This window comes from Lepisosteus oculatus, chromosome 11 (genome assembly GCF_040954835.1).
Source record: "Lepisosteus oculatus isolate fLepOcu1 chromosome 11, fLepOcu1.hap2, whole genome shotgun sequence".
Lineage (NCBI taxonomy): Eukaryota > Metazoa > Chordata > Actinopteri > Semionotiformes > Lepisosteidae > Lepisosteus > Lepisosteus oculatus.
Window position 1 is genome coordinate 14854391 of NC_090706.1, and position 27032 is coordinate 14881422.

General features: G+C 44.7%; 1 protein-coding gene and 1 long non-coding RNA gene across 2 annotated transcripts in view; one reads left to right on the forward strand and one right to left on the reverse strand.

Annotated features, from left to right (window-relative positions):
- LOC138241837 (uncharacterized) overlaps positions 1-27032 on the reverse strand; it is a 301671-nt gene that overhangs the window by 95340 nt on the left and 179299 nt on the right. The window contains exon 6 of the long non-coding RNA XR_011191095.1: positions 3057-3199. This is a non-coding gene — a long non-coding RNA (uncharacterized lncRNA). The remainder of the gene's footprint in view (positions 1-3056; positions 3200-27032) is intronic.
- olfm2a (olfactomedin 2a) overlaps positions 1-27032 on the forward strand; it is a 115853-nt gene that overhangs the window by 18589 nt on the left and 70232 nt on the right. The gene's annotated exons all lie outside the window — the stretch shown is intronic.

Consider the following 27032-nt stretch of genomic DNA (forward strand, 5'->3'; position numbering starts at 1 on the left):
TCCATAAATTCCTGGAGACTGTTTTTCTGGGGCTGGCATAAATGATAAATCATCTTCCAGTGGATAAGACCAAAAGCCAAGGCCTGATGCTCAACAGGAAATGTCAGTGCCCTCAAGTGTCCTGTTGTTGATGGTGTCAGTGCTGTAAGGTCTATTAATGTTAAGTATTTGTGCCATCTGGCGTCCTATTATTGAAAGAGTCAATGCTATCTGCAGTCTATTATAGGGATTGTCGATATGATCCCGTTTGCTTTATTATGGAGCTTGTAAACGAATGCACTGTGGTGTTGTCTCACTGAGAGTGTCAGTGCTCTACTGTAGATGCAGTCAATGCTGTCTAGTTCCCTGTAATTGAGAGTCTCAGTGCTGACTGATTCCCTGCCAGCAGGGGTCTTATTATAAAGCAGGGGTTCCTGTTCACCCCTAGGCTGTGATATTTCTTTCCCACATGTTTTTGGATTAGCTTCCATCTCTGATTTCGCTTCCCAACACCGGATGTGGCCTTAGCCTACTCCTCAGACAAAAACCCAAAATGCTACATATTAGCATCCATTCAGCCCCACGGTGTTATTACTGTATGTCAACTTGAAATGATTGTAGGTGGAATAATTAGAGGATATGGGTATTTTTTTCTCCACTTCCTCTATTCCTTTGCTCCAAATGTATTCTCCAGAATGCATTGAGATATCTGGCTGATTAAGCACCCTAACAGATTGTGTTTAATTAGGGCAATATCATTAAATCAATATGGGGCCCTTATGCAGCGAATCAGTGCTGTATAAATTAGAAAGACTAGCCAGAAGATAGAGAGAGAGAGGGAGGGAGCGGGGGGGTGGGGATGTGGGTTGAGACAATGTGAGTGAGTGAGGCAGGCTCCCTTCTGCGAGCACATTACACTGCTCCTGCTCTGTTTGCATGATGGTTATCTAGCCTGTGTGTACTGGAAATTAATACAGGGGCTCCATCTGAGAAAATAAAAACAGCCTATTGTTGTAAAAGAGAGGGGGGCGACTCACAAGGAGGTCTGTCGTATGACAGAAAGGCTAATGCATCCACCTGGCTAAACTGCAACATTTTCACATTGCTGCATTGAAAAGCATCAAGTCTTTATCCCCTACGTCTGTAAAGAGTATACAAATATGCAGTATGTGCAGGATTCTAATGCACAGACTATCAGAGAATGCTGTCTTGTTATACTGTATAGGATGGAAACAAAGCACAGCTTACAAAGACAAGGTAGTAAAGTTTATCTTGCTGCTCACACATCTTCTGCTTATTGTGATCGGCATAAATCATATTCAGAAAGTCAGTATACCTGAGGTATACAGTACTATGTCTAGGTTTTTAAATCCATAATGCGTCACACAGATATACAAACAATATCGATGATCATTCTAATCCTTCAAACACATCACTAATAAGAATAATAATAATAATAATAATAATAATAATAATAATATTATTATTGTTATTATTATTATTGCTTACACTTATATAGCGCTTTTCTGGACACTCCACTCAAAGTGCTTTACAGGTACTGGGGATCCCCTCCACCACCACCAGTGTCCAGCCCCACCTGGATGATATGACAGCAGTCATAGTGCACCAGTACACTCGCCACACACCAGCTCTCAGTGGGGAGGAGAACAGAGTAATGAAGCCAATTCATAGATGGGGATTATTAGGGGGCCATGACTGATTAGGGACAATGGGACATTTGTCCAGAACGCCGGGGTTACACCCCACTAGACAGATGTGTTTTTGAAACTAATATTCTATAAGGCTTCTGACTGGCCTCCGGTGCGAGGAGGCGAGCTGGTGAGTCTGAAATTCTGGAGAAGGTGCTGATGGGTTATTTTCCTGCTTGCCATAACTGCTGCAGGGCCTGTAGCAACTCTCATTGCTCTGCACAGGGACAAGAGAACTGGCAGCAGACAGGGGGATTTAACCTTGTCTCATTCGTACACAGTACTGTCCCATGGGGCTGCTGCTGAATAGATTTAGAGGAACTTATTTTTTAATCACAGGACATTGTATTTGAGTCTCAAAAAATTGCTCTTAAATGTGTTTACCTGTCTACTTCAATCTGTGCTAAAAGCTAGAGGTGTGACTAAACTGGAAGAAAAGAGAGAGCTGGAGAAAAGCTGTCTGCATCCCCAGAGTTTTACCCTAAAACCTCACTCATTTACAGTATCAGAAAGAAGCCCTGACACTGACACTGTGAATGTTCATAAGCTAATTCTCATCATTGCTGAGATGAATAAGCATTAAATATAAACAATGAGGGATCACTGCCAAATGAAAAACACTGTACCAATTAGTGAGTAAACCATTGACCTCATTTCAGGTGAAGATTAAGTTTCGACAATGTAGGTATTAAACAGCATGCACATTACGATTTTTTTTCATCTTCCGATTCTTTGCGGTTTTCGGGGTCACTGCAAACGTGGCTGGACTGAGCGGAATTGTTATCTCAAATGATCACAAAATCCACTTCTTCCGGTGGACACATCTGCGAGCCCAGTTCCCTAAGAGACGACTCTAAATACTGGAACACTTGGAAAAATACCCAGCTCTTGTGTGTGAAGAAAATATCCTTAAACTCTACAGCCTAGAGCTCACTGGTGTGGTGTGACTTTTTGAGTTAAATAATTCCTTACTTTTATATAGCAGTTTTATGGTCACTCTACTCAAAGTGCTTTACAGGTAGTGGGGATCCCCTCCACCACCACCAAAGTGCAGCCCCACCTGCGTTCTGGTGCACTATTGACCAGCCATAGTGCACCAGAATGCTCCCTACTAACATAATACTAGACCATACTAGAAATACTAAGATGACCAGCTCCCACAGATATGCACCAAAAACCAAAATTATTTCCTTAGTAAATTACTCAAAATTCGTGGCCCCTTAGAGTTTACAGATTTGTTGTGTTGTGATTTGTGTTTTATGTACTACTCTTCGGCTGGAACTGTGAATAAAACAAGCCATCCTTGCTGAAATGCACTGCAAATTAATGTTAATGGAGTAGCGCTGTTTAGCATAATGCACCTCAGACCTTTATTTATTGCGCTTTCTACTTCTTCTCTTGGTCTTCCTCCGCTCCGGAGTTGCACCCGATGAAAAACTGCTTCAAGGTCATCACGCAGCAGAGAGCGGCACACATCTGTAAGCGCCGGCGAAGTCGCGTGACGCACGGTTCTGCGGGTGAAAATTAATTCACAGTCAGATATGTCTTATTCTGAGCAGTGGGACAGAGGCAGCCTGCTGGATGAATCCAGGAACATATGACTTACCTCTAGGCTCTACGCCCTGAATGCATTTAGGGTACAGGGTCAGGGGGAGAGGACAGGGGACAGGCTACCATTGGGATTAGCTTGACGTTGGTCGGTTAATATTCTCTGCAGTCTGCAGTCGTTGTATCAGAGCCCTGTCCGAGCACAGCAGAACGAACAAGTGTATCCCCCTCCACTCCCTGCTGTATGACGTGAGAGGTGACCTTTCTGAGGTGCCGAGGACAGGTAATTAGCATTCGACTGCTTCTGGACACTGGATTACTGCAGCAACAGTAAGCACACCGAGCAGGTGCCTGACAATGCACTGTAACTACAGCCGGCAGCCAAATGCACTGCTCTCTATTGATCAACGGCGAGTAAAGAATTTGCACTTTTGGTAAGAACTACATCACGGCCTTCTGTTATTGACACTGCCTCTCCCTCTGGTTTCTTTGAGCTAACATGTGGGATGAAGCAAGCACAGCCTTGCAGGGGCGGAGTCCTGCACGTTTGGCTGTAAGATCTCTGCAGCCCCATACACCAGGCCTAGGACAGGCGTTCAGATCAGGCAGATCATGCTTCCACCTGTATCGTTCAATCTTTCCTTTTCCGGTTCACATTTCCTAATTTCTTCCTCACTATTTCCTTGGCTTAGTCAAGTGTTTCTGAATCCATCTTCAGTGGTGGATGAAGTGTCATTCCTCCCATATGTAAATCCCTTTGAGATCCTTGTAAGAATGTATTATTATTAATAATCATTACTGTTATCTTGTTAATGTGCCACCCATCACTGTGTTTTACCAGTCCAGCTGCTGTGTTTTTAAACTGCGCACCCAGAGAGGAACCAGCCTAGAATCCCGGGCCAGCTGTACCTGACCCCGTTTCTGAGGGGCTGGTGCCAGCTTCGTTAAAGCTGTGTCCTGCACTTTTCTGTCTCTGGAGCATCATCCTCTTCTTTTGTAGTCCAAAAATTTTGGACCAAATGGAAACAGCAGGAAAGTGCATTCAGAACTTGAGAGCAGGAGGTGCTTCTTCAGCCAATGTGAGCGTGCAACAAGCTGCCCAGCCATGGTTCCAGCCGTATGTTGAAGCCAATCTCTTGGCTTCTTTCAAGAACAAGGCTGACATCCAGGGATCATTCAGCTAAAATGGGGTGGATGGGCCAAATAAGCTCCTTTGTTTTAGACCCTTTCCAGCTGTGTCTGCAAAAAGCAGAAGGAAACTAGACAACACTGCCCCTATAATCATGAGCTACTTTTTAGTGTGCGAGTATGATTAGTGTTACCTTCAGTTATCATAAAAAATACATTAGGATTAATGAAGACAAACCAGGAAAAACAGAAGTGCCAGGGAAACCAGCATCATGTCCAAGCAAATTCAATTTCCCCTAAAGCAGTTCGTAATAACAAGCTTTACATTTTCTCCCCACACTTGCATTTTCAACTGACTACCCTGATTCTGAATCAGTTCATCCCCTTGGTGCCTGGTCTTAATTGCAAACCCATATAAACATGCTTTTATGGAGGAAAAAAGGAGGGAGATAAAAAAAGCGAAAGAAATCTGTGCTGATATCCAGGAATCCTACTCCACTGCACCTTGAAATATGATAAGCAGTCTGCAGGCCTGTTGAGAGCTGAAATATCGGTTGTGATCGTACTCCCAGACAAGCTGTTTATTTCCAGGGAAGGCGGGGAGAGGAGACAGAGCAGGCTATCAGAGCGCTGGGCTTCAGCTGGGATAGACTCTTTGTTTCAATCTGGATGATGCGAAAGTCTGCTTCTGCCGCCCCCCCCACACCAACCGGTGTAAAACCACTCTGTGTTAAAAGTGAGAAAAGACGACGTGCTGGAGCGTCAAAGAGGAGGTCAGACTCCGCTGAAGCAGCACCACCCCAACCAGCAGCAAGCGACTCGGCCTTGCGCCTCTGACACCCCAAGACTGTTCTCTGAGCGGCATCCCATTTTTAGAGTGACCAGTGCATCGGGTTCGGACTTTTACCGCGATATGACCACAGGCTGCTTTTAAACTGATGTTGCTGACTGATTTAAAAGTATTATCAAATATATCGTTAGCTGGGTTTATTCTGAGTGTATTACTAGAGGTGAAAAGGCAATCGTGGCTGAAACTAACCCCTAGCCACACCCCACTCCTTAACCCTAATCCTAATTTGAGCCCCACATATACAGATCCTCCACCCCTGCCTGAGCACACAGAACCTCCACAGGCTCTGGCGCAGTCATAGGCAATAGCAGCCTGTGCTGTATTCCCTTTGGCTTTTAACTGATCATTCAAGACACTGTTGTGGAGGGAAGGTACACTTTGGAGAAAAAGCAATTCAGTGGGCAAATTTAGCTTTTTAAATCAATTTGCAATATTGAAGGCATGGGCTGGAACTGAAAACAAAGGTGAAAGGTGCTCTTTCAGTACAATGGGAGAAGCTGGCGCTTGGAGAGTTTGAGCCTGTGAGCAGGACTCAGCTGTATAACGTTTCCCCGCGGTAGCGAGAATGCCGGTGTGAGGTTACCTGAAGTTCACCGAGGGTTTGGCAACTAGGTCACCCGTCAGCATGGAGCAAAAAAAATCAAGCAACCACAGCCGCCGACGCGCGCCAGGCGGGAGGGAGTGGGCCAGCGATTGTGGCAGGGCCGCCCGCGCCCTTTAACTCCACACTGCAGCAGGTTGGCAAACGAATGGCCGCCAATACCAGAGGCCTCCCCCATTAGCTGGCTATGGATTTCTGTTTTTAGCCTGACAGTCACTATTAATCCATCTAGGCGTGATCTGAAAGCACAGGAGATAATTACAGAGTGGAAACGAGCTGGGGGGGGGTTTGGGGGTCTGATGCCTTTAAGGCTGTATTACTGTAGCTGTGCACGAAACCCTGCAGTCAGTGAAAAAGACGACTCCCCTAATTAGCAGAGCCCGTAGAACACACTCTTATGACCCAGACAAAAGTGGATTACACCCTCAGATGGCTCTCTTCTCTTTCTCCCTTTTCTTTTAATCTCCGTTTTCAGTACTCTGGAGTTCCGCCCTGTTTATTAAAGCGACTGGTGTGTTTCACAGCCCCCCCAACGTACATCGGAAGGAACATCAGAAACGTGACACACTTCTTGACTTAAATAATTGCACAGTGGACAGAATCTTTTTTTTTTCTTTCTTTGAACCAGGTGATCGCATGACAATTTAAAAAAAAACCTCTTTAATAGATGTGTGACAGACTCCTGTATACAAGACTACCTCCTGCTGGCTTCTCTGCGGTTCGTTCGTCTTTACCTCCCATCAGGAATCACATATTTGAATCCAGATTCCTGCAGAACCAAATTACTCTGAAGTCAGCTGTCAGCATAATCTGGTATCAAGCTCAGCAGAGAAGGATTTGCATTGTATGAACTTCCATAGTATTTTTCGTATGCTACACATCTTGCTCTGTTTACACTGCAGCAGCATTAGTCAAACAGGACAGGAACGTCACAAACTCCAAACAGCTTCCTCTCATTTGTAACCTGTCTATCTTATTAGGTTGCTAGCAGCTAAGTGAGACGAGGATCATATCCAGCTGTTTCTTTAAAGATGCCAGGATGGTCAGCTGCAACTGTCATGGCTGGATAGCTTTTGCTAGGCTCCTGGTATTGCCCAGGCAGCCTTCTACTGGTGTCCTCTGGCTTGTGTCTCAATGTTGATCTTGAAAAGGTTTACTGAGTGGAGCTCGGCAAGACCTTTTTGGATTTTTAATACTTGAATCTCGCGCCCCTCGTAGTCTTTTCTGTTCAAGACGTAAGACGTTCATTTAATATGTGTCAGATATTCTTTTAAAACCAGGAATTAACCTTTATGACTCTCTGAAGTTGCTGCTGCCCTAAATCTACAATGAATGTGAACACTGTACTTAGGCCTGGCATTCATTAATGGCCAGGAATTCAGGAATGCCCCTTCAGAGAGTCAAAGGCTTTATCTACAGTATCATCATCACAAATTACCATCTGTGCACACTATCAAAATAATAAAACAAGAATAACAATGCTTTCTTCAGCTATGATGGCCTCCACATTCTGTGGGAGCCCAGGACACCCATATGAAATTGGTTTTACAGCTGGGAAACCCCTGACAATGATTCTGCTGAGCAATTCTAGTTCCTGGAGAAGGCTCAGCAATGCTGAGGATGAGCAGACACTGGGAGAGCAAGTGAAGCCTTTTGTAACCCTGCTACAGTATATGTCCCCTACCTTGCCTCCTGACTGCTTCAATGTCCCTTTTTAATCCCTCATGGCTTTAATGAGTTTAAAACCACCAACTTTGCACAAGGTTAGAAATGTAGCGGCCTTCCCTGAACTCTCCTTAGCAGGCAGAAAAAAAAAGTGTCCAATCAAGGCCAAGCAAAGTATTACTTATTAATACAGTGCTCAGGTCGAGGTTTTTGTGTACTATTGATGCCTCATTTAAAGGGTTACCTGCAGTAAATGTGCTTCACACTCTCTTTTCTGCTGCTGTTAGCAATTCTCCAGTCCTATCAGCTAGGCTGCTGGAAGTCTTTGCACCACAAGCGCAGTGCTGCTGGTAGACTGGACCTTCCCCAGCAGGCCCGGCCCAGCCCAGCCCGGTCACTGTGCCCACTGCTCTCCAGGGGCAGCAGAGGGTCCCCAAACGATCTCAAACCTGTCCCGCACAGCTCCTTCCTCCTGCCATGCCTCGGCCCACGCTGCTCCTGTCACATGTGACGCCCGTTCCGTTGGGGTTTTTTTCTTCTATGACGTGCCCTGTTGTCCTCATTGGGCAGGGCTGGGATAAGACGAGGGCTGGAGACTCCTGTGCTGCCAGAAATCACCGCAGCCCACCAGTTCCCTGGGCCCCTGGTGCGTGTGTGTATGTGAGCGCCAGTGTGGCTTCTGTCCTAGCAGCTCAGTTTGGGAAGGAGTTGTGACTGAACGATCATTTAGAATCCCAGTTTGTGAAAGGGTGAAAATCCCAACTGAAGCATCATTCTAATTAATTAAAAATGTGAGGGGGTGGGAGGAGGATAACTCTGAAAGGCATTGGCATCTCCGTCCTTTGTCCCATATAACCATTCCTAAGATTTATGGTTCCTGAGAGAGTAGGCATCAGGAGATGTCCTGGGACCGCTCTTCCCATTTTGCCGTGATCACTGAAATGTAAATCCGCGGATTCAGCAGCAGTGTGGTTGTCTTGCCTCGGGGATCCTGGATGCCAGGGGCGGAGGGGGGGAGGGGGTGGTGTGGGATGGGGGGGCAGGTACTTGCCTCATTTTAACGTTCAGAGGTAAAAAAAATGAAAAGGAAAGACACGACTGCAGCCTAGCAATATTGTGATCCAAAAACATTCTTGCTGAGATGTCATTTTTTAAGGTTTGTGTGCTTTTGCTGACTGATTTACCCTGAAATAAAAAAAAAAACTAGAAGCTCGCTGACACACGGAGCTACAGGAACTCGTTAAAGCAAAATTCTGCCAACTGTCAACGTTCCTCAATGTTTTATTCCGTTTTATTCAGATTCTGTCGTAGAGAAGAGAACAAATATATATTTTGTGCCTATTTCATTTGAGTAAAAGCAAGGGACTTCTGCCCTTTCTAAAAAATTAATCATTCCCGTGTAAGTTGGAATTCAACTAGGCTATCAGTGTACAATCAAGGGGAAAAAAACCTCCAGAGCAACATTGAGATCTCCATTACTCAAGGACAGCAAAATCCAACTGTAGCACACAGACGCTTTTGGGCAGTGATGAGAGGCCCTTTATACTCTGACTGACCCCAATCCTGCTTGAGGAAAAAACTCCAAGAAATCCAGGAGAGCAAGGGTTTATCATTGTAGTGTTTAATAATGAACGACCAGTCATGCAGATGGTCTCGTTAAGACAAGGGGGCGAATGAAAACGCAAGATGTTACGCCTCACCGGCTTAGGAAAGTTTTCAACAAACGCCCTCCTTCATTGCTAACCTCTCACTCAACAGAGCGGAGACTGATTCCCTGGAAGTCTGGGCTTTTTGTTTTGTGCTGTGAAACACCGCAAGATGATGGAAGTTTGTTTAAAATTCTGCATTCTACAGCTGTGCTCAGAGCTCTCTCCCTCCCCTTCTCTCGCTGGGAGTAAGTTGGGCGATCACAGCGATCAGTTAAACATCTTCACTTTGTAAGTTCTGCCGTCCTGTTTGACATTTCCAAACATTTGCACAAGACTCTGCTGAAATACCAGCAAAGCGCTCTGTGCATAATAAGCGTCTCAGTGAGCAGGTGTGTTACAGGAACCAGCCTTTTTAATAGCTTTTGATGATGAGTTGCGTGCCCTTTTAATTTATGAGCTATAGCAAAAGTCTAGTCATTAATTTAGGCCTGCACATGAACTTCAGAAGTGTGGGCAGGGGTGGGGGAAATGTCATATAAACTCCTGCGCGCTATACTCGAGGGGCCCCGAGGAAAAACAGGACAGAACTCAATGCAAAGTGTAGCACTAGTTCGGGCTGTTTGATGGAGGATGGAAAAAAACTGAAGATGTCTGACAGCCCTTCGCATACAGTCGTCAATTAACAGATGGATCGAAAATTCATACAATGCCTACAGAGCCATCAGAGAAGGCACTGCAAAACATGCTCTTGTCTCTTGTGGGTTCTCTGAAGATCTCTAGATGCCATATTTGTCTTCTAACACTTTTTATATAAAAAACACAGAACTAAGAGTGAAATGGGAAGGCAGACGGACAAAGTTAATGAGCTCAGAACTCCATTCCCCCCACCGGATCAATGGTCTCTATTAATGTCAGTCTAGCACTTCATCCTGAGGAGATGGATTTTTGATTTGCATTAGCCGGGAGTCGCGCAGGGAGAGGAGTGTGGCTGTTTATACTGTAGACTTGTGAGCACTGGGGATGGGCACACTTGCCCTGCCGGAGGACGGCAGTGGGCAATGATGAACCGGACTGCTGGCTGGCCAGAGGGAAAGGAGAGCAGGGCGCCAAGAGCCTTGATTAGAGAGATACTGTACTGCAGAAAGACTGTGGGAAGGAACGTGCTGCGGTTTCACTGGCTGTCCTTTTGGGGTGATGGCTCCGTTTCAGAAGAACGGAGTGCTTGAACTGACACTGAGCTCCAGGATGAAGATAGCAAGATGCCGCTTTTGACCACAGTAAACATTACTGAAAACACTGCTTTTAAAAGTTATTTCATTTATGAGAGAACAAGAAGGAAGCATAAAACAAGCCTAGAGAAACAGGGCCTAACCAATGCGTATCGGGGGCCCCCTGTCCATGAAATACAGACCCAGCCCAGGCACCAGTGGCCTCCCGCACGATGATATCCAGAGACTGAAGGAATCGCTGGAATGCAGCACTAAAAGGTTCTGTTCTTGCCCTCAGCCTGCTCATAGAGCTGTATGACTGGCAAACCTTGAGCATTGTTTAAAAAGTTTAAAAAAAGAAAACAGAATGCATAATCACAGGAAAGCTTCAGTTCGTATACAGCAGTACAGTATATTGATTCTGTGTAATTATATGCACACACGCGCTATATAGAGAGAAAGAGAGGTTCACCTTTAACTATAAATGCAAATAAAGGAACAAGTAACCTTAACCTGTTCCTTAGCATCCAACACACACTGACACAGCTGCCCTCTCAAGTAGCTGACTCTCTCTATATGATACTACATGGTTTTATACACAACCATGTATCCCTTTTTCTAACTACTTCATCAATCCAAGATTGTGGGGGAGCCAAACCCTATCTTGGGAAGCAGCAGGCTCAAGGCAGGATACACCAACCCCTCACAGGGCAGACAAACACAGACACACTCACACTCGCACCAGGGCCAGTATTCCAAGAAGCCAATTAACCTCCCAGTATGTCTTTGGACTGTGGGAGGAGACCTACGCGAAAACATAAGGAGAAGACACTCCACAGACTGATTTTTAGACATGCTGTTTTTTAGACATAACCAAATTAGGGACTTCAGTTTAAATTAAAAAAAAATAGCATTGTCACCAGGCAAATCATTCATCCTGCTCCTCCACGTGTGCCCCAACAGGACTCTTGGTGCTTACGGTTCCCCCAGCACCCCTTAAGAAACAGGCACGCGCCCTTTCCTGCTGTCACAGCTGGCTCTTGCTCACTGATGTGTACGAAGCGCACGAGGCCAGCCTTGCTGCCGACTGGGGCTCTTATCTGATGTGTCGTAGCAGGGCTGGCGTTATCGCTGCCCGGCTGCCAGGCAAGGCGGAGCGGAGATAGACAGGCCTGCTGACCCCGAGGTGTGTGGCACCCTGAACACATCTGCTCGCTCACACACACACTGACTGATAATTCATCCCCCCTCTCCACACACACACCTTTTTTTAAGGTCCCCAGTGTTAAACGTTTGAGGAGGTGCCAGCAAATGTAAAGTTAGTTTCCGGGTGTTTTATGGGAGGTCTGACGGCGCTGGGCCCAGCCGTGCCAGCGTTTGTAAATCTCCGCGGCGGCAGAGGGTGCGCTGGGTAGGCGACCGGGGGGGCGCGCCTTCGTCAGCCTGTAACGTTATCGGCTGTTGCAAAAATAAAGACCTCCGCATTCTTCGCTCCTCCAGGCTCTGGCTTGGGGCTGAGCTGCGGGACAGGACGAGCCAGGCTGGCGTGTGAGCGCTGCGGGCCTCCAGCTCCTCTAGACGGACAGCTCCCCTCTTGCCATCGGCTTGCACCAGCCCAGCCTCGCAAGATATAGAAACATCCAGCTGGCAGGCCAACACAGTATTTAAACTGCCATGTTCAAGGAAGAGTGCTGCTGCTGTGTGATAAGTGAACAAATAATTATCCTTTTTAAAATGGTTTTAAGCTCTGAAACAGTGGGGGAGATTTCAAGCAACCTCTAGAACGACATAAGGAGCATGAAATCTGCATCCTTTAGATGCCATAATAAAAGAAGATTTAGAGAGCCTAGCCGAGATAATTATTAGTTCAGTCAGGGGACAATTGGAGGGTTCAGCTAGAACATAAACAGGAAGGCAGCAGGATTCCCAAGAACACGATTGGGAAGCCCGGTTATTAGTATAATCCTAATTCTCAAAGGCTGAGCGAAGGGCTGTTAAGATAGGATACTGTACTTGCCATGCAGAGCTGATCGAGTGCACGGCTGTCCATCTATCATATAAAGAAAACGGGGTGGTGCTGCCACCAGGAGGTCAAGAGCAGTACTGCATATTTGGCTTTCCTCCCAGAGATAAGCGCACAAACGTTACACTTAAGAGCAAAGTCTTTCAGGTTACTCTTTCAGGATCAGAGTGGAGTCTTTCAGGTTGCTCTTTCACTTGCAAAGCAGTGGAAATACCCCCACCAAAAGATCATGCTGTCACAAGTGGCTTTTTATTACTTTGTGAGCGCAGTATGAAAACGGAACCTTAGATCAACTTTTACAAATATTTCTTTTGATTGAGGTCTCATAACACCAGTGAGAAATTATTTTCTGCATATTTCAAATGGCTGCTCCCAAAGATGTGTACATCTCCCTGAGGGGGGATGTACAATATTAGAATGTACTCTGAGTTGTCATAAGATTTGACAAAAACCCAGCAAGAACTTGCAGAACTATCTTTTAGGTAATACAAGGACATGCACTGTTGTGAGCCATTCAATAGAATTAGTTCGACTGTATTTATAAATGCATTTAGAGAACAAAATGTGAAATGCAGGTTTCTAAAAGACTTTTTAACCAGGTTCTGCAGTGCTAGAGTCTCTTTTCACTCATGTTTTTCATTCTTCACGCAGAAACACAATTCTGCTGTGATGTTCAGCTGACAGTTTAGCAGTTTTGTTGTAAGATATCAGTTATTCCATATAGATTTGTATTTGGCAGTACAAAAAGTAGTCCAGCTTTCTGGACATGTAGAAAAAACATAAATGATGTTAATGATGGTGGGGGCACGGTGGTGCAGTGGGTAGCATTGCAGGGCTGGGATCCAGGGTTCAGTTCCTGCGGCGCTATCTATGTGGAGTTTGTATGTTCTCCCTGTGTCTGTGTGCACCTCCAAGTGCTCTGTTTTTCTCCCACAGTCCAAAGACATACTGGTACTGTAGGTTACTTAGCTACTGGGAGAATTGGTCCTGGTGTGAGTGTGTGCCCTGGCCTGTGTGCGGGGACTGGCGTCGTGTCCAGGGTGTACCCTGCCTTGCTCCTGCTGCTTGCCGGGATAGGCTCTGGCCCTCCCACCGCGACCCTGAATTGGATAAAGCAGTCTGAAAATGGATGGATGGATAATAATGATGGTGAACACCTGTCGACAAGTCATTTATATTTGATTAGGTAAATGTGATGGATGTGCTGCTGCAAGACATTGGCATTGCTCATGTATAGTTCATTCTGAGCTCTGGTGATCGTGCTTTTGCAGATGCAATGTGAATTATAGATTACTAAACAACAACCTTCTCACCAAAACTAAGCTGTATTAACAGCCAAGGTTTTTACAACATCAGAAAACACTACTGCATGCTCTGAATAAACTGGTGAGGATCTACAGTAACAGTGTTCTTTAATCCTTTAAGATGTTTAAGACTTTTGTACAGCCATGTATAAATGGATATAAGATAACAAAATAAAGCTTGCAAGTGGAAAGAAATAGGGGAGTTGCAGACAAAGAAACAGCAGCAAGTAACAAACAGCAGGTGAGTAACAAAAATGTGACAAAAGGACATGGATTGGGCAGAAGTGGTAAAAGATTACATAAAGGGTTTTTGTGTAGAATCAGGACAATGTGGGAAAGCAAGAAATAAGCAAACAGAGTGATTGGGTATCTTGCAAAAAGTTTGGAATTTTAATCCAAGGAAGTTATGAAAAAAAAAGAACGAGATTATTTGCCAAAGAGTTGTGGGTGTGTGGAGCCAGGTGATGAAGACCCAAAGCCTGCTTTCCTTTGAGAAACGGCTGGATGAATCTCAGATGCGCTCTGCCACCAAGCTACCAAAACAAGCAAGACAGGCCGGCTCCTGTGATCTGCAGATGGTCTTGTGCTTTTATCCCACTCGGTCAGTTGCTTAGCAGCTGAACAACGTCGGAGACTCATCCGGCCTCGACCGCAGACGGCCGGCTCGGACTGCCCAGAAGGTCAGCCGGTCCCACGCGCCCACACGGCCGCACACGCGCGCGGATCAGGGAGCGGATGAAGGCAGGTGTCCGAGCCACAGCACTGCTTCTGACGATGAGGCAAATGCAAACACAAGTGCCCCTTCCCGGCTGACGTCCCTTGAAAACTAAATAAAAACAGCAGCAGCAGGCTCAATCAGCAAGCCCGTTGCCACACGACGCGCTCCGACCCAAAACGTGCCAGCAGGCGCTTGAGTAACAGAGCGTAACTCGCGCAGCAGCAGCACGCGCCCATTAGCACACAACCTGGGCCTGAGCCCCAGCTGTTACCATGGGAACCCAGGAACTCGCGTCAGGTTCCTGCTCTTGTGGCAGAGGTGAGAGTAGGGGATGAGGGGGGCAGAGAGACAGAGGCTACCCGACCACTGGCCCGAGCCCCGCACAGTGAGCAAAACACTGAAAAGACCAACTGATATGAAAAAAAGCAGAGTGTAGAAAACAAGTTGATTTGGAGTATTATCATCAGTATATTCGATGTGTTTATAAACCTGTTGTGGGTTAATAATAATACTCTGCAATTATATAGGACTATTCATCCCAAAGTGCTTTACATATAGAAAAGACTCACTGAGGTGCAGCCCAACCTGGTAGACACAGCTGCCATTCTGTTTCCTATCCCATCCGTGCTGACAAGAATAGGCGACAAGGCTATGATGCTGCTGTTTTGGGTTCTCTTGACATACAGTACTGTAAAATGACCCAGCAGAAGACAGGAGCCATGATCAGCCACCTCCCCTCCACCTGCTGGAGCATCCGTAGCCTCTGGCTCTACCCTTAACACAGCTCTACAGTTCATGGGGTGTTGTTACAGCATTTTGGGGGCACCCTTCATTTCTTTTCCACGTTATTTGCGGGATCCATCTCCGTACAGTGTGCACACTCTCCCGTAGCAGATCTCCGAAACCGGCCTGATTCTGTGGAGGTGTGCCTGTGGTCAGAACTGCGGCTGTGGGCACGAGGCTTTTCCCGGGAGGAAGACAGGTGCTCCCGGTGTAAGAGAGGAGGGAGATGTCATTACACACTTTCACACCCAGAGCCGTGGGAGCCTCTGCAGCAGGGTGAGGGTTCAGGTGGGGGTGAACTGTCTGAACCGAGAGCAGATTCTAGCGTGCTGTCTATTTCTGCACAGTTAGAAAGAGCGAGGACAAAAAGGACATTGATAAGCCCCGAGTTCTGCATTTGCTCTATTACTCCTGTTTTCTGGCCTTGCAGACAGTATCATTGTCACAAAAGGCCAAGCTGCCTGTGCAGTAATGTATGTGTCCAACCGTATTAGGGATGCTGTGCGCTGTGCCCTGGGTGAGCTTATACGTGTGCCAGCGATTCCCAGCACTGTGCCTCTTTCCTCTTTGAGGATAAAAAAATAGACACAGCAGCACTGTCAAAAAAACTTAGACTTATAAGGGACAAGATTGAGAGAGAAAAAATAAACTCAAGTGGATGATTTTTTCATACAGGGCATTTAAATCCCATCAAACTGGGCAGAGGAGGAAAAGAGATTGGTCCCTGTAGAAGAGGTGAATGCAACTGGTACCCCAAATCAAACTACAATTAATAAGCCTGGTGAGGGCTTATAAAGTACTGTACCAGGAGTTCTGACAGAACCCCTTTCCAGTATTAGACATGCCCTTTAAATGTGGAGCCAAATTATAACTTCTGTGATCTAAGAGGACATTAGACAAATGTACCTCTTTTTCATGTGGGAAAATATCTGTGTAACAAAAAATACAAACACAAAAGACTTTAAGAGAAACAGACATTTTCTTGAAGCCTGGCTCTTTAAAAGTTCTTTTCACCTTATACTGTAGTTTTGTCCCTGGCTGAGCAGTAAAATTAGCTCCGTGTGTAGCAGGGCACTCAGACCTATCTTTTCGAAAAAAAATGGGACTTCCAGTGTGCTGTCCAATCTCGAACAGCCTGTTTCTGATTGTGAAAGTGGAGCTTCTGTGATGAGAAAGCATCATTTCAGGCTGAAAGGCAGCAATCAAGTCCTGAGCTTGAAATGAAAATTGTGATTTGGCTTTACTGCCCACTATCCATTCGTTCAGCCCTACAATCACACCTCCTGCATTATCGCTGACTGGAGATCTGCAGCACTACAAGTATATCACTAGAGGCTTACAGGACAAGCATGCCATAGCTAGCAGACCCCGTGGTGCTCCTGCTGTGACTGCTGAAGAAGACAGACGTACTGTAGAAAGCTTAGCAACAGCATGCTACATACTGTACGTAGAAGTCCTCCCTCTTACTGTAACATGTGAAGGAAATAAAGGAACAAACACTAAAATCCTTCCCTTTAATTGTGAGGACAGAAAAGGAAAGAAAATAGCTGTCAGATTCTGCAAACAGCTGATTTAATTCTTCCGCAGGGTGTGGGGGATAAATAAAGAGATGCACATCACAGGGGAGCTGTGCCATTCTCCAATAGCTCCCGGGAATAACACTTCCCTCTCCTAGTCTCTGCCTGTCGAGGGAGCAGGACGGACGAGGGGGGTGAAGGGTGGTGGGGGGGAATAAGGTCTCTTGTAATTAGTGTCTGTCGTCTGCTTGTGTCTTATCGAACGTGGCTGCTGCCTTTTCATGCAGATGCTACAGTATCCCACGCCGCCCTGCCACTTTCCCATAAACACTGCTGCTGTGCCCCTTCGGATTTGCATTCTGGCCGAAATTAAAAAAAAGGTTTCAGCTGTCGGACCCTGGAGACAACAAGCACAAGCAAACCCATTCCAGGTTTGGACTATGTACTTTTAGCTACAGTAAAACAAAGGACATTTCTACCAGGGCTAAATTTTTGATGAACTTGCACTTAATAAAATTCTACGAAATGAATGTGCCAAGAAAACAGTTCATTTTTAACATTCTTGTGCCAAACAATCGAAGAAATAGTGCAAACCCCTTTCGTCCCAAAACTGGACTTGCTAAAGTGGTTCTGCACTGCAGTGCCTGGAGGCACAGGAGGGAATTACACCAGGCATGAGTAAGGAAGGCCTGCTCCAGCCACCAGACTGAGACCTGGAGGAGACCTTTATCTCCGGCTCCTAGAGACCCCCGCTGCCTGCCATCCAGGGTCTCACCATTCGACTAGGGGATCCTAATAATCTGGACACTTAGCATCCTGGGGTAAATGGATTTGTGAACTGGGCTGTCCCAGCTGATGTACTGAGACATATGCAGTGCCTGACACCTAATTAGTCCAGCAGCACAGGGCCAGCGTCTTCCAGGGGACGCACAGCTAACAGCTCATAGGGCTGACTGATTCCTAATGGGTCGCCTTCATTGTAAGCACTTAAGCAGGGACGTTTTTTTGGTATAATATTAAAAACAAAAACCTGAACATCCTGCAGCCCTGTAAAAGGATAGCTGTTGCATTAGCCAACAGTCTACCTGAATCGACCATTTACACTGTTGGAAGAGGACGATTTAAGGACAACCTATAACAGCAAACAAACGGACTGTCGCAGGAAATCCCCAGTGTTCGGCTCATTTTAAACAGCTGGTCTTACTATGACGTTAATAACAATCATTGAAGTAACACTGAAGGACTATTGTTGAATTCAGAGGAAAGAGAATTTTGAGAAGCATCTAAGATTACAGCAAACCTCTCTGACAATGACTCCTCGATAATAGGGCTTTCAATACTCCTAACAGGACATGGCAGACAAATTCTGTAAAGCACACTGGATGAATCGTCTCACTTTCACTGCAGAAAGATTTCAGTGACTTCAGCTCAGCTATCCTAACACTTTGCTGCCCCCTTGTGTTATTGAGAATAATAATAAATATAAATAGATTAGGTTTGCCACTGCAAGACAAGATCCACAAGGTGTTTGCCCTGGTGCTGCAAACAACCATGTGATTCGATATTACTCTCATTCACAAATGTTGCACTATACAGTATGTACCAATAAGATCACAAACGTGTATAGAGTATTGACAACAACATAAGTTCTAGCATGATGAGTTTGTATTGCTGCAGCATATGAAACTGTTCCTAAGTGCAAAATATATAAAATCTTATATAAAATGGGAGCTACTATTACATTAGAATGGAGAATAGGAAATGCCTCTTTAAAAATGAAAAAGCAATCATTTTAATTGCTTGGTGTTTACTACATAAGTGATTCAACCATCTCATCCAGCCAGTTCTTGAAAGAAGCCAGAGTACCTTCTTCCACAAAGTAGCTGGGCAGCTTGATCCAGACTCCCACCACACTTTGTGTAAAGACCCCACCCCCAGTATTAAATGCAGTTTTCCTACGTTTTCACTTGTATTGCCTGGTTAGTGTTTCACTGTCACTTCAGAAGCAGACCACTAGGTTGATTTTTCAAGGAGAAAAAAGAAAAGATTCAGTTCTTTTAAATGCATTTCAGTGTAGGACATTTTGTTGCGCCCGGGAGTGTACCTGTTTTATTTCCTATGAACTAATTAGAGACCATCAGTATATTTTTAGATGTCTTGATGACCAGAAGTATATACAATATTCTACATGTAAGGTCTTTATTTAGATTAAGTACTTTTACTGTAGGTATATATCCTAAGATTCAATGCATTAGGAAAATGCTTTTAGAGTATAAAAAAGTTAACATGGCAAGTCCCAAATCTGAGACAAACTGTATACATAACCTTCACTAGAATATTAGTGTTTTGAAACACAGAAACTAAAGACGAGCAATGAAAATTTCAAATACCTCCACCCAGAAGAGCACAGTCACGTTAACCCAGTGACACAGCGGCTCTGTCCCATGAAGAGTAAGGGATTTCACTGCGGCATTAGCAGAGGATTCTAGCTGTCTCTCCATGCTTTCTCCAGGCACCTTGAACAAGACACGTGTTGCACTGTGTTGGGAGCAACTGTGCCAGGAGAGGACCCGCTGTGCTGTAAAACTCCAGCAATTGCACAGAGGCACGGCAGATACTGCACAGCGCTTTGTGCTTCAGTGCGTCTGCCTGGCCCTGTTGACCTCTGGCTGCGATTGAAAAGCTGCGTTCGTGTCTTTTGCAATCTTTCCTCCTGTCTCTGCCTGGTCCCAATAAGAACGGAACAAGAGGCAAAGCTTTTAAAAGCAGATTGTATCGTTAGGTAATCTGCACCGCTGAAAAGACCAATAAATAGGCTTTCATTGCAACTTGCCATTACTCAGCATGGCGGAGTTCTTATTCTTCTCTTTCTTCATCTCAGGCTTTTAAAAACCCAGCTACTTTGTTATTGTGACTGTTCAGAAAAGAAATACGCTTGTTGCTAAACCTAGCCTCTGAAGCAGTCATGGATGTTAAATTTGCCAGCTTTTGTTACTGCGTTACTCCAGCTAGGATTTGTGGAAGCAGGACAGAGCGAGTTCCATGACATTGACAACTGTCTGATTAAGCTAAACTACCTGATCCAGTCCGAAAAGGCTCAGGCTCTGGGACTATGTTTAGAATTTTTATTTTAGAATTATCTGTCACTTCTCCCAGCGTAATCCACAGAGACAATACTAGAGAGGACCCTAGGCAATGCTATTAAAATAGGATTTGGTTCAAACCAAAGTCGAAGCCTCTCGTTTTCTACTTGATTATTTCTCTCAAGCGTGAAGGGTCCAGGTCTGGGACCTGCTGCAGACGTAGGAGACAGGTGGTAACTCCATCAGCGACATGCCGAGGCATCAAAGCTCTAGCACAGCTTGTAGGAAGTTTGGCAGCAGAGCTCAGAACCCAGGTCTGATCCAGGCTCCTAGACATCTAGGGCTACAGAATCCCTCCTCCAAAAAACTCCAAAGAATTTTTTACGGTAACTTTGTCTCATGCAACCTGATAAACCTGCCTCCTAGCAACATCTGCCAGGGGTCTAAAGTATTTGTGAAACAAGACCTTATTTCTCCCACATGCAGACTTTATGATTTGTCCCTCCTGTGCTGAAAATTTAATATGTAACTCAAAGGTTGTCACTCCTCGCTCAGAGCCCCCACAACCCTGTCCTAAAAATTGTTTCCAAAGGATAAGGCTTAAACCAAGAAGACATTTGACATGCAGTACATGCCTCTTCCGCAGGAAGTACTGGCTTGGCATAGCTCACTAACTAAACTCCCAAAGTCATTCTAGCTAAGGAAGCCCAAGGCTGACCTTCTGTGCTTGAGAACAGACAATCGGCATCTGATGCATTCAAGCAGCTCATAGCAGACCAGGCATTGGACTGGTCTAACTGACACTTTGGCGATGAGGGCTGACCCAGTTCCTTCACTGATCTCCTGGTTTAAATCTCAAAGGAGTTCATGGAGTCTGTTTAAAAAGACACACTCTGGTGCACATATTCCTGCCTGCAGGGTGGTATCACGCACACTACATGACAGGCTGTCAAATCGATTCCCCCACTTGGTTCACTCAAACAGCTGGCCACCTTCCTCAGAACAATCGGCCCACATCAGGGAACGCTTGCACGCATCCAGACACTGCGCTGGCGAGGACAACGCCATTTCCATGCCAGGTGGGCAACATGTAACTTGCTCACATGCAGGAACTGAAGCTTTAAAACTTCCTTCTCCAATGACTCAGTTGTGCAATGAACAATATTTATCCTACTGTACCATACACGTGTCTTGGCAATAGATTAATGAAAATCCATTGGGAGTTAATTCAAGGTCCTGTCCATATTGCAAAGTTTATAGTTCCCTTCATCTCTTGTATATCCCACCTTCCATTCTTTCCCCACTTGCAGAAATCCAGAAACAAGTTCTAAAACCATTAGTTATTAACAGGCATATGGATAACCTCCCTTGTTTAATTAAATATTTTATTTTTATAGCCTTTTTGATGTCCTATTCTGTCTCCCGTGTCGGCATTCTCCCTTGAGAGCATATGCCATTATTCTGCCATAATTCATCACCCAAAACTGACTCTGCTTCTGGAGCAAAACTCTGTGAGATGCCAACTTTGATTAAAAGGCAAAATTGAAGACACTGCTGCTAGGAAACTGAGGACTTAAGAAAGGTTGCAAACAGGGAGAAGCCCATCTGATATTTGAATATCTTTAAAATCACTTAAACAATTGGCTCCTTTTTAACACAGACACCCACTACTCTTTGTGTGAAGAGGTGACTCTCACTTTGAGCCTGGTCTGGTAAGTGTGAGCGACAGAAGACAGAGCAGGCATGCTGCCGCAGGGCTGCGGACAGGCGGAGCAGACAAGATCAAATGCCAACAGGAGGGTGCCGGTTTCTTGTTAATTGGAATGGCCGCGCCATCTGTTCAAGCCCACATTAGCGACCACAGAAATCACTGTTGTCTCGCAGCACTTCATTAATCCTTTCATGTGTATCCCTCTTTCTTCAAGGGGCACTGCTTGCTCTGACAGCTGAAGGGCTTTCGAAAGAACGAAGCATCCTTTTCCCTTACTTTCTAAGGCTTTTCCTTCTGTCTGAATTCACAATCAAGTTCTCAAATACCTGTGACTGACTCTCTGTCTTCTGTTGAGAAAATTCCCTCACTGTGCTCGGTGATAAATGCTTCCGGGAAACAGCACCATTTACACCACTGAATCTTTGAGATTTTGGTATTGCCAGAAAATCAAGTGTTTTAATGTAGTAATTTTCTCATTTTTTTCTGATCATTCCTACATTTATCAGTCTGTTTTTCTAACTATTGTTTTTTGTGAGCAGAAAAATGTCTGCATATACAGTACATCTTAATCTCAAGGTTTGCTTGATTATGTAACGTGCAGATGTGACACTCAAAAACTGCTTTAAGCTACAATTACAGTTCAGCTGTGTCTTTTAAACAACAGGAAAGCTGTCCATCTGACTGCTCTCGAGTTGAAACTCAAGTAAATACAGGTTCATGTAACACTAACACTTAAGCAGAAACCAAGTCTCTCCTCAGGGCTTCAATACAATTGGGATTTTAATTAAAAAAAACTGTCAAGGAACATAACTCATTATCTTAAGATGATAAATTGCCTCCTGGGTGTTCTTTCTGTGTGCACTGTGCTTCTTTCTTTTTTTAGAAGAATAACTTTTGCCGTAAAATGCAGCTATCTTATAGTCTCAAAGTTAGCCAAGGGAAGAGTCCGTCCCAGTTCATTTTTTTGCAAAATCCCATTAATGACCAGCAACTGGAGTGGTCATTATTGGAATTTGTTAAAAAAAAAAGGTCCGTAATTCAGGATCCAGGATTTAAATGCATTACACAGAAGATGTTCAAATGCATTATACTGTAACTACTGTATGTTACACCCAATGCAAAAGGAGTACCAAACAGCATGATTTTGGAGGCCTCACTGTCAGTGCACATGCCTATATAATAAATGTCTTCTCTTCAAACTACCATTATAAAAAGGAAATAATTTTTGTTCCCCCATGAAACATCCATCCGCAAACGCAGTCTTTTAAGGAAGTCAAGTTTAATCTGTGGGATTGTCAAAGACACTCTAGGAACATTACACTTGTTAGCATGGGCTATACAAAGCAGCCCCCAGAACTGATGTAATTCAATAAATTGTTGCTAAAAATGACTTAAAGCAAACAAGTTAATGGCCTTTATATTTAGACTGTTTTTGTTTTCGCTAGTAAGGAGAGATGACCAGTGATAACATGCCGTGTCTGTGAAATTTAATTTCAAACACTCTGCAGAAGCTCTAGCAGGAGAGGCATGAGTCATCCCACATGTGACAAACAAGTTAAAGATGAATAAATGAGAAAAAATAAATCAGTTTAAACAACCTCAAAGAAAGACCGGCCTTTTAACTAAACAACAAGCCTCTTGAAAGCCAACACTGGCATAACCTGGCATAACCATACCTCTCAAAGACTGGAAGCTTGCAGCTGTCTTGAGTGAACAGTATTATCTGCAGGGTCTATATCCCCCTTTGTGTTGTCCCCCTTGGTTGTTGGTTATACACCCCACTAAGAGCAGTGACCTCTGACCTCATCGCATGTTCAGGTCCTCTATGCCTACACACACTTCACAGCAGAAGGCGAACAGGTTAACATGGACCGACACCAATATTTGTCACCACACATCAAAACTGTACATATCCGTACAACCCGTAAAATCTGTGCATTACTGGCTTAAACTGGAGTTCGGGAGACATGTTTATATTGGTTTAAAAAAATCATTATATCAAATATAATCTAAAAATCCTAAATATTATCTGAAATTAGTACGCTGAAAAACTTTAAACATGAAATCTTGAAGACACCAATGGGAGATGGACAAAGGCGTAACACACAGAAACTGTCAAGCTACCAAGCCCAGGGGCTTAGCCTGAGCCAGTGTCCTCTCTTTCCCAACCTGGGCAGGACCTGATTTAGCATCAGCCCAGGGAGAGAGGGGGTGAGGCTTGAGGGCTGGGAGGGCAGGGCTGTCCTGTTTCTGAACAGAAGAAGGCTGGTGTTCAAGCTGGTATTACACTGGCATCCCTCACTGGCAGTAGATTTGCTACAGAGTAAGCAAGGATTGTGATGGACCAGAAGGCTGGTTCAGGAAATGTATTATAATGGATAGATGTGACAATCAATAGAGAAAAAGGAGTATGTGTACTGTGAGCTGCAGCTGTTTAGACCCAGTCTAGGTTCAGCCACAGGGTGGAAAACGCTATCACATTTCCCAAGTGTATGAATGATTTGTATGACTCTGGTGAATGGGTGTTAGCACACGACTGAAACATGGGCCTTTTAAAGGATCAGACCCATCCTGTTTTAACAATGTTTTAACATACAGTCTATTATCACCCGGAAAGTTAATTTAAGAAAGGTCGTTCTAGTTGAGCAGTCCATCTCCGTTTCCACAAGCAGTAATTTAATTAAACAGTATCATGCTTTGTACAACTTGTTTAACTAGAGTCTTTTCTGGTATTGAACTTCGCGGCACAGTACGCAGGTGGTTTAATTCAATTTTGCCCTCATTAGCAGTGCTGTCTGTATTTTCTAATCATTGCATCTGTAGAGCATCATAATAAAATGACACTTCTGTCAACACTGAATCTTGCAAGCTGGTGAATGCCCGATCTGGAAAGGCTCCTGAGGCAGAACACAAATTTCCAGCTGTATTCTAGCTTTTCACCACATGGGGACAGTCTTGCCCAACTTACATGAGACGCTGGTGTGCAGTGAGGAAGAATTACTGCTGTTCCATTTCTTGAGGGTGTTGTTTTTTGAGTGCAGCAGATCCTGTTTCTGTCTGAAAATATGACTTGTTTTATGTTTTATCCTCCTTTTGCTGAAAATTAATAAAGCACATCAGTTCTCGAGACTTGAAAGCTCTTCAAATGCATCTGTGTAGTATGTACAGTACAGTGCAGAAATTACTTGTCCAAAATTAAACCTCATGGGTTTGACTGTTTTGACAGCTATTTCTCAGCTGTAGGGCCTTTTGAGCAAATATGGTATAGACATTTGCTGCTGTTGTCTGTAGCTTATATGGAGTAGTTCAGGTGGGTAGCTGCGTCAGCATGTGTAGGCTGCAAAGGAACAGGTAATATGTTTATTCCATGCTGAAAAAAAGAAGAAAAAACACAATGTTTCACGGCCAAAACGTTGTTTTCCTTCTTTTTTTCAGCATGGAATAAACCTATCACTTGTTCCTTTGTAGCTAATATCATCTGGCAATGGGAAAGAGAACATGGCCACTTCTGAGAACATAAGATGACAAATAAGATGAGGACTTTTGTCTGTTGGGGTTTTCAAAGTGATTGATCCCAGAACTCACCCAGCCTTTTCTTGAAGGAAGCCAGGGTATCGGCTTCAACAACACGGTTGGGTTGTTAAGAGTTTGCTCCAAACTCCCACCAGCCTTTGTGTAAAGAGATGACTCTGACAGAGATGTCCTTTGCTATAGGTGCAGACACACTTCAAAGCTGGAACTGGGGTTTAGAACAGCATAATGCCACCCTATGACCATGCATACTATATTTAGTAGGAACATTTTAGGAGGAAATGAATGCGTGATCCATTTGCAGTGTGTTCTGAAAAAGGATGGGTTACAAGTGAGAAGAAGGTGATTCAGCCCATCCTGCTGATTTCTCCTACGGTTCCACCTTATGTTTTTCTTTATATACAGTATGTTTTTTGTTGTCAAATTGTACTGCCAAGATGCACTTCCACTTTTTTGCCAGCAGAGGTCTCTCTTGCCATGTTTCCACACCACAGAATGGATGGTTCACAGAGGAGGCAGGGCCCCTCCACCCACAGCATAGACGCAGGGTCATATCTAGATCAATTACTGTCAGACCTAATCGAATTAAGACGAGCGCATGTACATCAGGACAGATACAGAAGTGAATTCCTTGCTTGAAACGTTCACATTAGGTCTGAATTGACTAATCCTGGTCCTGGAGGGTTGGTGATTCTGCAGGCTTTCTAGGTCTCTTTAAAGCAGCAGCACCTTAAGAGATGGGAGAAGACATTAAACTGGTCCTCTTAGGCCAACAACGAGCTGATTAAAGTCGTTAAGAGCTGAGGTAGGAGGAAAACCCGCAGACACACCAGCTCTCCAGCACCAGGATTGGATCCGTGCACCAGGGAGAGCTCCTGTCAGGATAATCGGTCTCCAAAGTGCAAGTCACACAAAGGGGTTTTACTCATTTACACCTCAAAGAGATCATGTTTGAACTCCATCTTTCATTTGTTTTTTTGATTCTTTAATAAATATTGCATGCATTGTAATATGCTGTATGTAATTTACAAGAGTGTAATTTATTGCTCAACTGGGTAATTGGTTGCTTCAGCTTGTGAACTAATGGGAAGTACCAGAGGTGGGATTGATGAGCCCCAAACAAATAATTAGTTAAAGAGGAACGAGCCTCTAATGAAACATCCATATTTCCTATGAAAATGGTCCACAGGGTGTGTGAGAAAATCCATACACACCCATCCATGATCACACAAAAAAGGCACAAATTTCCAGAGACACAAAATATTATTTTTGTCCATCATCCGACTGTCCCATCTCCAGCGCGGCAGCGTCCGCGAGCTGTGTGCGCTCAGCAAACCCCAGAAAGATGCCGGATGAATCTCTCTGGCTGTGAGGCCAGAGACCTGACAGTCAGTTGTATCCCCTGCTCACAGAAGCCTGAGTTCAGACTATGCCATTTGTTAAAAAAGACCAGCCTTAGCACACTTTGCGATGCGAGAGCAGGCAAATTCTAGACATTAATCTGTAGAACCACTGATCCCCGGCCATATTTGTGTTCTGCCTCCAGCTGCCTGTGTGGCAAAAGCTCAGCCATCTTGGTTGTACAGCAAATCACATGACAGACTCAATCAAGTCTGACAGCCTGACCTGCGTTAAGGCATGACACACCTTATAAATGGAGGAGAGCTCTGAGTAAGCTGGGCCAAGCCCCTCCTCCCTATGATGTTCGCAGCATGCCTGTATATGAGCTATAGACCCATCCCCACTGCGGGACAGTGCTTCCAACCTGTTTCCCCCACCGGCCCCACACCAGCTGTGGGAAAGGCTGGGTCAGGCCTCACTCCACCCACCCTTATTGGAGCCCTAACTACTGCTCCACACTCCCCCCTTACTCCCTTAGGAAAAGCACAGAAAACACAATAACGTGTTTTGTTACTGATAGAAAGCAATAGTATCACAGAGAGCACACAGGCAGTGAGAACCAGTGTTCAAGCACATTGCACTGGTTAAAGGAGGGGATGTTGTTGGCTTAGAATACTGAATTAA